An 8225-nucleotide genomic window follows, 5' to 3' on the forward strand; every position below is an offset into this window, starting at 1 on the left:
GACCCAGCTGCGTCTACACTGCGCGTCCCTCTGCGCACCGGCTCCCCTGCGCCAGGCTGGGTCTGCGGGCACTCTGCTCCGGACTGAAGACCGGCCAGGACGCAGCTCGGACCGCCACAGGAAGGGGCAGACGCGCCAAGGCCTTAGCTGATTGAGCCTTAAAACCAAGATTGTTGACCCCCTTCCCATTTAAGAAAGATGTCTTCCTACTTCCTATTAGCTATTACTTTGCTCTTTATTTCTACTTTGGGTTTCTCATATAAGAGAAACCATGTGTGTTAAGCTTGTGTGTCCGATTTATTTCACTTCACATTATGGTCTCAAGGTGCATCCATTTTTCTACAAATGACTCAATTTTACTTTTCTTTATGGCAGAGTACTACTCCATTGTGTGTAAATACCACCATTTCTTTATCGATTCATCTGTGGATAGACATATGGGGCATTTCCAAGATTTGCTAATTGTGAATTGTGCTGCTGTAAACGTGAGCATGCATGAACCACTGCAATATGGTGACTTTAAATCTTTCAGGAAGATGCCTAGAAGGGTAATAGCTGGGTGGAATGGAATTTCTAGTTTTAGTTCTTTGAGGGTGCTCCATTCTGATTTCCATAGTGATTGTACTCATTTACACTCCCACAAGTAGTGTAGAGATTCCTTTCTCCCTGCAGCCTCACCACCATTGGTTATTATCTGATTTCTTGATGATAGCCATTCTTTCTGGGGTAAGATGCAATCTCAGTACTGTTTTAATTTGCATTTCTCTAACAGCTAGCTGTGAACACAGAATTAGACAATTACGAAGAAATGAAAACTACCTGAAAATAAGGTGCCAGGTCAAAGCCAGAGAGCTTAGTGGTTGGCAAGTGGCCTGTGCACTTTTCAGAGAAACAAAGAAGGGTGAATTTCTCATGAGTCTAGTGTGTGGTGCAGAGTTCAGCTGTTTAAAAAACAGGCACAGGAAAGTAGCCTGTGAGAGCCTCTGGTGCTTCTTCATAAGGGGAAGATACAGGTTGAAGGGCAAAATGAAAGGTCATAGGAAACAGGGAGATAGATCTTTTGCAAAAGGGAAGGAGATCATGAAAAGGAGGAAGTGGGGAAGGAGGGAAGGGGAAGAGGTGAAAAAAGAATGAAGACGTGTTAAGCACACACACCAGTTGCCCATGAGGAACGTCATCATTACGTACTGAAAACGTGACTAAAGAAGTTTTATAAAACAAAACAAGATGTGCTCTCTTCTGAGGCACACAGGGAGCCTTCCTTTGGGTCCTGGCTGCCCAGCAGGGAACTCAAAGGACTGTAAAGCCTGACTTTCCTGTTGGGAAGCTCAGGGTCAAACCCTCTGCATGGCAGCAGATCAGTCATTTAGGAAGGGTCTGGCTAAAAGGTGGCAAAACAAGGTTTATTGGCCCTAAATCTCCCCAGATGCCAGGAGAGCAACTCACAGGGACCTTCAGCTGTACCCAGACTCTCCATTCCCTAAACTCAAGGTCACCTGATTCCAGCAGAGTCACGGAAGATCATCACCTCAGGGACCGAATTCTACTTGAGCCATTAAGGTCCTTCCAGAGCTATGAAACCAGGACTGAGACAGGATCCACCAGACCCCAGCAGCCACAGAACCCCGAAAATCTGGCCACCTCCTCCTGCCTGCCCCTCTGTTGCTCAGACTGAAGTGCTTCCTGTTTCTCCCACTTCCCTTTATCAGGGGACAGCTTGGCTTTTTCAGAGCTGTGCCCTTCGTTGTTTTCTTTCTTTTTAGGTGAAGCTTCTTCCAGTCAGTTCCCTGATGATCGCCTCCAATTTAATTTCCATTATCACCGAAGCCATGGGCCCATGATAGCCGGTGACACTTCTGTGCTGGCCTCAGTTCTTTGCAGAAAGGAAGAGGATTTATGAGTTCGGAAGATAGCTTCAGAGGGAACACCTCACAGCTCAGTTGAACCCAGCGATACTTGGAGGTTAACTGAAACACCTTCGTTTTCCAGTATTTTCTCCTCGATCTACGTCCTAGTAACTTTTAAACATACTCATTTAAAGCTTTAGTCAGAAACTCAGGGAAACTATTTTATATATGGTGTTATTAAAATACCATATTTTTCAAGGAGTGTGTTATCTTTTGGAGAGGCAGCAGAACTAGAAATGAAATTTTCTTTATTTTCTTTTTACTCTGAGGACTCTGGCATAAGAAGGCCTGTCTCTCTAATTAGTGGTGTTACCTCTGGCAGGTTTATTATCATCTCTGCTTCTCAACTTCCTCATCCAAAAACTAGAGATTATTAAAATAAGGGCCAGGGATTTAGCTCAGTGGTTGCACCGCCTGCCTCGAAAGCACAAAGTCCTGAGTACAAACTTCGGTACCAAAAAAAAAAAAAAAGTTAAAATAATCCAGAGGAGCCTTATGAGAAAGATAATCCCCATGAAATGCTGAGGGCAAGACCTAGTGCACGAGAAACATTTGTCCAATATTCAATATCTCTAATTAATAGCTCTTAAATAAATCTACATCAGTCTGATGGCAGTTTCCCCAAACTTCCAGTCTAATCCCCTGGTTCATAAGTACCCTAGGTCTTACCAAAGAGAAAGTGAAGCCCTACCACTCTGGTTGACCTGAAGTCCAGATGACAAAGTTGGAGACTTTGCTGGCTTTGAGAGCAGTCTTGCAAACAAGTATAAACTATTATATTCACTGCCAGCCAGGTACCATCTTCCTTTGTCCTCAGACCCTTTTCTCTGTGGGTCCCAGAGGGGTAGGCATTTGTTAGACTAGGGTTAGGTTTTTGCCCTAGGATTACGCCCAGTGTAGGGTGTCCAGGTTTAGCAACTAAAAATGCAGGACACTCAGTTAATTTTGAATTTTTCATGAGCAAAAAACAACTTCTTAGCAAGTCTCATGTAAAATTTGGGACATGCATTTAAAATTTATTTGTTGTATATCTGAAATTTAGATTTAACTGGTCATCCTGTTTTTTTAACTGGCAACTCTGCTAAGTAGACTTACTGAAAGTATTCTTCCCACCAGAAAGGAGCAGTCAGCACGGAGAGAATGACAAGGTGAGTCCAATGTGGGTTGTGTCTTGGTTTTTTGTAGTAAAGGAAAAGAAAATAATGGATTTGTGTTCATAAGTTGATTCTTTGCTGAGCTATTTCTTCCCTCTTCCTTCCTCCCCATTTTCCACCAGCCTATCAGTCCTTCTTTACTCTTCCATGGAACTGAAGATGGCTTTTTAGCTTCAATCAATATATTGAATGTAGTCATAATAGTGTGTTCGATGAGTTTTAAATCAGCAGGTGTTGAATGGGGGCCTACTTTATGTCTGGTATCGTTTCACAGAGGAGTGAAACACAGCCCATCACCTGGCAGATAAAGAAATAGCAATGTACAGTGCTTCCCTGTGCAGGTAAATGCAGAAGACCAGGGGGTGCAGCAAGGCCAGGAGACCATTGTCCTGGGGATGGTGTGGGGTGAAGGATGCCCTCACGCATAGGATCTAAGGAAACATGCTCCAAGGAGAGAAGCGGAGGACACCGCTGGGGGGAGTGTGTGTAGGCTTGGGAAGTAGTCTGTGTTCACTTCCGTCACTGTGACCACATCCCAAGGAGATCAGCCGAGAGGAGGAAAAGTTTAGCTCCAAGTCTCAGTGGTTTCAGCCCACAGTCCGCTGACTCCATTGCCTCAGGCCCATGGGGAGGCAGACATCCTGGTAGAGGGTGTGGCGGAGGAAGCTGCTCACCTCATGGCATCTAAGAAGCAGATAACCAGGGGAAGTGGCCGGGGTGGGGACCATTCTCTGCTGCTATGGTGTAATGACACTCGACTGGGCAAACATAAACAATTTACATTTATCTGGCTCATGTTTCCAGAGACTAGGAAGTCCAAGAGCTTGACGCCAGCTTCTGACGAGAGCCCTGGTGTTGGGTCATAACATGGCAGAAGGGCAAGCAAGTATTGCTGAACAGAATCAGAGAAAGGGGCCCAGTTCTTCCCTTTTATCAGCGATTGCAGCATGAACCCATTCGTGACAGTGGAGCTGTCGTGTTCAAGTCAGGTCTGAAGCCCTCACCTCTTAACACTGTTCAGCACTTAGCACTTCAACATGAATTCTGGAGGAGACATTCAAGCCATGGCATGTCAAGAGAGCTTGAAATCTGCCATGGTGAGAGGCTGTACACTGCACAGTTCAGCAAATACTGCAAAACAGGAACGTCTCCTGGCCCAGCTGGTACACCTCAGGGTGGAGCCCACTGACAAGACATGAATTGTGCAAGTCTGAAGCTCAACCTCGAGACCTGGGAAGGAGCTGCCCGTTTGGAGGTGGAAATACCAATTAGTGCACGAGATAAGCGCTGAGAGCTTGTGGGAAGCAAGTGTGGATCCAGAAGAGAGAGCCCCCAAAGAGCACCAGGTTCAGGGAAAGTAGGAGAAGGGTTAGTGAAAGAAATGATCCAAGACCGGTCCAAGCAAGGTTGGAAATTGGAATGGAGAAGAAACCAAGAGAAAAAAAGCTTCTGCTTCAACTGTGATCAACTTGTTTAGTAAACAGGCTGGGCTGGGACATAGGCCAGCAATCCGTAGGTTTAGTGACCAGGAGAGTCATGGTGGCTTGTAGACATGGCACCGTAAGTCACCGGTCGATAGGTAGGAAGTAAGGAAGCAGTAGAGTCGAGGATGCAAACATAGTAACCACTTTCAAGGTATTTTATGAACAAGACCAAGGAAGAAGATTGTCTTGGCTTAGAAACTGGGACAGCAGACTGGCCAAAGACAAAGAAAAGGAGGGAAATGAAGTTGATTTTTAAAAGAGATTTTTTTTTCTGTTTAAGATGTAATATATTCATATTGCTAGAAATCTGAACAGAAGAGAATAATGAAAATCTAAAGTGGAGGTTCCCGGTGACCGTCACCTCCTGTACTAATCCTTTAACAATGAGGTATACAGCTTCCTCACGCTTTCCTAGACACAGTGTAGGGATGAGGTCAAGGTCAGACAGACCTGGTCGAGCCCAGCTCTACCTGCTCTACCCCAAGCCCCTGGGCAAGTCCTGCAGCCTTTTAGCCCCTCAGTTTCTTAGTGTGTAGAATGGAAATAATGTGATCCCCTCTGCCATCGGGCTGCACTGGGGTTTGCTCGGGATGATGCCTGCACAGTGGCTGGAGCAATTGTGTGTGTACACATGTGTGCATATGTATAAATTATGCATACTCGATTGGGAAGAACTTAAGTTCTGGGTTGGTGAGCAGAAGCTGCACAGAGGTGGAGGACAGAAGCACAGCACGGAGGCAGAATGTCCTGGTCAGAGAAGAGAATCTGAGTCCCATGAGTTCAGGGTGAAGCATTTCCAGGGCAAGGATGGCCCCATGTCCAAGTTGCTGAAGGAGAGAGAAGATAAGGAATCTTTCATTCCACATTTAGGCAATTCCAAATTGTATTTCCCAATGCCAGGTCAAGCCATCATCCTTCTTGGCAGAGCTGGTGCCTTTTGCGCACCTGGGTTATGGGACTCCTTATCTGTGGGTGTCGCAAGAGCCTTGTTTGTTTGCTTTCAGCACCCAGGCTCTGTGGCCTGCTTTGCCAAATGAGTCCTTTACCAAGCGGGGATGTTTTTCCTTAGCCATGTGTGGTGGATTAACTAATGGTCAACTTGTAATGCCCAGCTGAACTAAATCAGTGTGGTTTGGACGTGGAAAACCCACCTGAGGATTGTTGCCAATAGCCATAAAAAGAGAACTGGAGGGGAAGATCATGGGCTGTTGTTTTTTAGGAGAAGCTTGCTGCAGTTGGTTTTCCTGATGCAAACTCCGCTGTTCTCATTGGAGGAGGAGCTTGGGGTCTCGCTGTTGCTGGAAATGGCTGCTGTTCTCATCAGGGGAGCTCTGATCTTCACCTTGAGCGTCACTTCCTGGCTCCTACGTAGATCCGTCGGCCTGGTGGCACAAATCCTTTACCCCAGCAGCGCAGGTTTTCTGGCTTCCACCACTGGCCTTTGGGCCTTCTGGGTGCAGATCCTTAATACAGACAAGCATGAGACATTACCGAGGGCTCTAGGCCACTGGCTGGACTCATGGAGGACATTACTTGGGGCTCCAGGCCTTCAGCTGGACTTGTGCTGCACACTGCTATAGGATCCAGGCCCTCGGCTACATTCTTTGGGTCTCTAGTGTGTGGCTAATCTCTTGCACTCTGCATTTGACTTTTGGGGTGATTGCTATAAAATAATCCTATAAATTATGTGTCCTGTATTAAGTAAGTCTGTTCCCTTGCAAACCATGACTATGACACCATGCCATTGGTATCATCTTTGCTGACCTCAGTTCAGGTGTAGCATGCCTTGTGCTAGGTCCAAGGCATCCAGGTTTCCCTCAGTGCACTGAGTCAGTCCCCCAGCTCCTTGACCTGCCCAATGAGTTGTTCATTTCTACGCCCACAATGTCATTCTTTCACTCCTCTGTGTCTCCTGTTGCCACATTAATTAAGGCCCTCAAAACTTATATCCCTGGTAGTCACAAAATGTGTTTACACAATCCTACATTCTCAGGAAAAAAATGGTGCTGATTGCTAAATCCATGCACATTCTTTTAAGCTTTTCTCCACATAAAAGTTCTATTTTCATTTAGCAATAAAATACTAATTTTTTGCCACGTCAGTATATCCACATCTATGACCTCAGTTCAAAAGCCTATATCCAACTTATCCCTTACTAAGAGTGGAAATTTTGGTTGTTTACAATTTATAGTTTTTGAGATGTCATGTCAGTGAATATCCTGACAATTTAATCTTGATGCATGTTTTCAATTATTTCTTTGTTATACAAATCTAGAAATGGATTTCCTGGGTCAGAGCATATGCATTTCCTTTGGCTTCTAACCATTCCTCATGCATGGTGTCCTCCCCAGAATACATCCTGCGTTCTTGTGGCAGAATTACTTCTCCAAAAGTGATGCATTGTAATCATTTTACTTCCTGTTTGGAAACTCTTGACATTCCCATATCACACTGGCAAGAATAAGGCCCCACTATCCCGACCTGGCATTAGTGTCTCTGTAGCATCTGGCCTCAGCTGCCTTTTCCTGTAGGTCTCCACATTCAACTCAGTTTCAGCAGCCTGGACCTCATGTGGTGGATCCCTTTGGATGTAGGATGCTTACTTTTTTGGGTCCAGATTCTGGCAGGAAGCCTGTAGCATGCTCAGACTGGATTGTTGGATGAGTGTCTAATAAAGTGACCGTGAGCAGCAGTGGGAGAAGAATTTAGGGAGAGTACGATGCCTTTGGGAAAATGGTCATGAGAGCCATGAGTACCCAGGGCTTCCAGGGACAACACAGAAAGCTGGAAGCAGCAGCCCACAGCAACCAGTCAGGAAGGGAAGCCACAGAATATTTCAATCCCATCTTCTATCCATCAACAAGCTACTGGAAACTGCCCTGGCCCAACCAGGAGGCAGTGGCCCACGAGCCCATGGGTGCTGTGCCCCCAGGTCAGCCTTGGCTGTGAATCATGCAGAATGGATCTGGTGAGCGAATGAAGAGGTCCGCCACACCAGTTCCTCCCGTGTGTGAGGTCTGAAAGTGCTTTAATGCTGATCGGGGCATTTAATGTAGTCTCAGGTTTTATTTATTCACTATCCCCCCTCCACATACAGATTAATACCAGAAAGACAGCCGTGGTCTTTTTTGCTTGTGTGAGCAGATGTGCAGGCAGTGGAGCCAGGACATCCCCCGGTCCACAGAAAGACTGGAAAGCATGAATGTCTGGACAGAGGAGGCAGAAGAGGCACGGATACCAGGAGGGTAACACAGACTCCTTCTCCAAGCCCTCCAAGAGTCAGGTATGAGAGCTTCAGAGACTCACAAAGAGAGAAAAGCCCCGGAGCTCTGCACCCTCTGTCCACCTCTCTCTGTGGCCCCTTTCGTAGGCATTCGAGTTGCACTGTGGCTTCCAGGCAGGGTGCCTTGATTTCACTCACTCTTGCTGTGGCTCTGCTTGGCCCTCAGGAGGAAGCAGGGCTCAGCAGACAGGAACAGGACCTGCTCCCAGGCCACTGCAGCTGTCTGCTGCAGCAAGTGACCTGCTTACCCTACCTCAGCTTCCTGATCTGACCAGTAGGAGAAGTAACTGCACCTCTGAAATCAGACTCGCCACATGTGCCAGAGTTCTTAGAACAAAGCCTCTGTGGGTTTGTTACTCTTACCACTTTCTTTAGAATCACAGGAAGAATAGAATAG

Source organism: Heterocephalus glaber, unplaced genomic scaffold, assembly GCF_053883595.1.
Source record: "Heterocephalus glaber isolate CG9 unplaced genomic scaffold, H.glaber_assembly_v1.0 deba00001497, whole genome shotgun sequence".
NCBI classification, from domain to species: Eukaryota; Metazoa; Chordata; class Mammalia; order Rodentia; family Bathyergidae; genus Heterocephalus; species Heterocephalus glaber.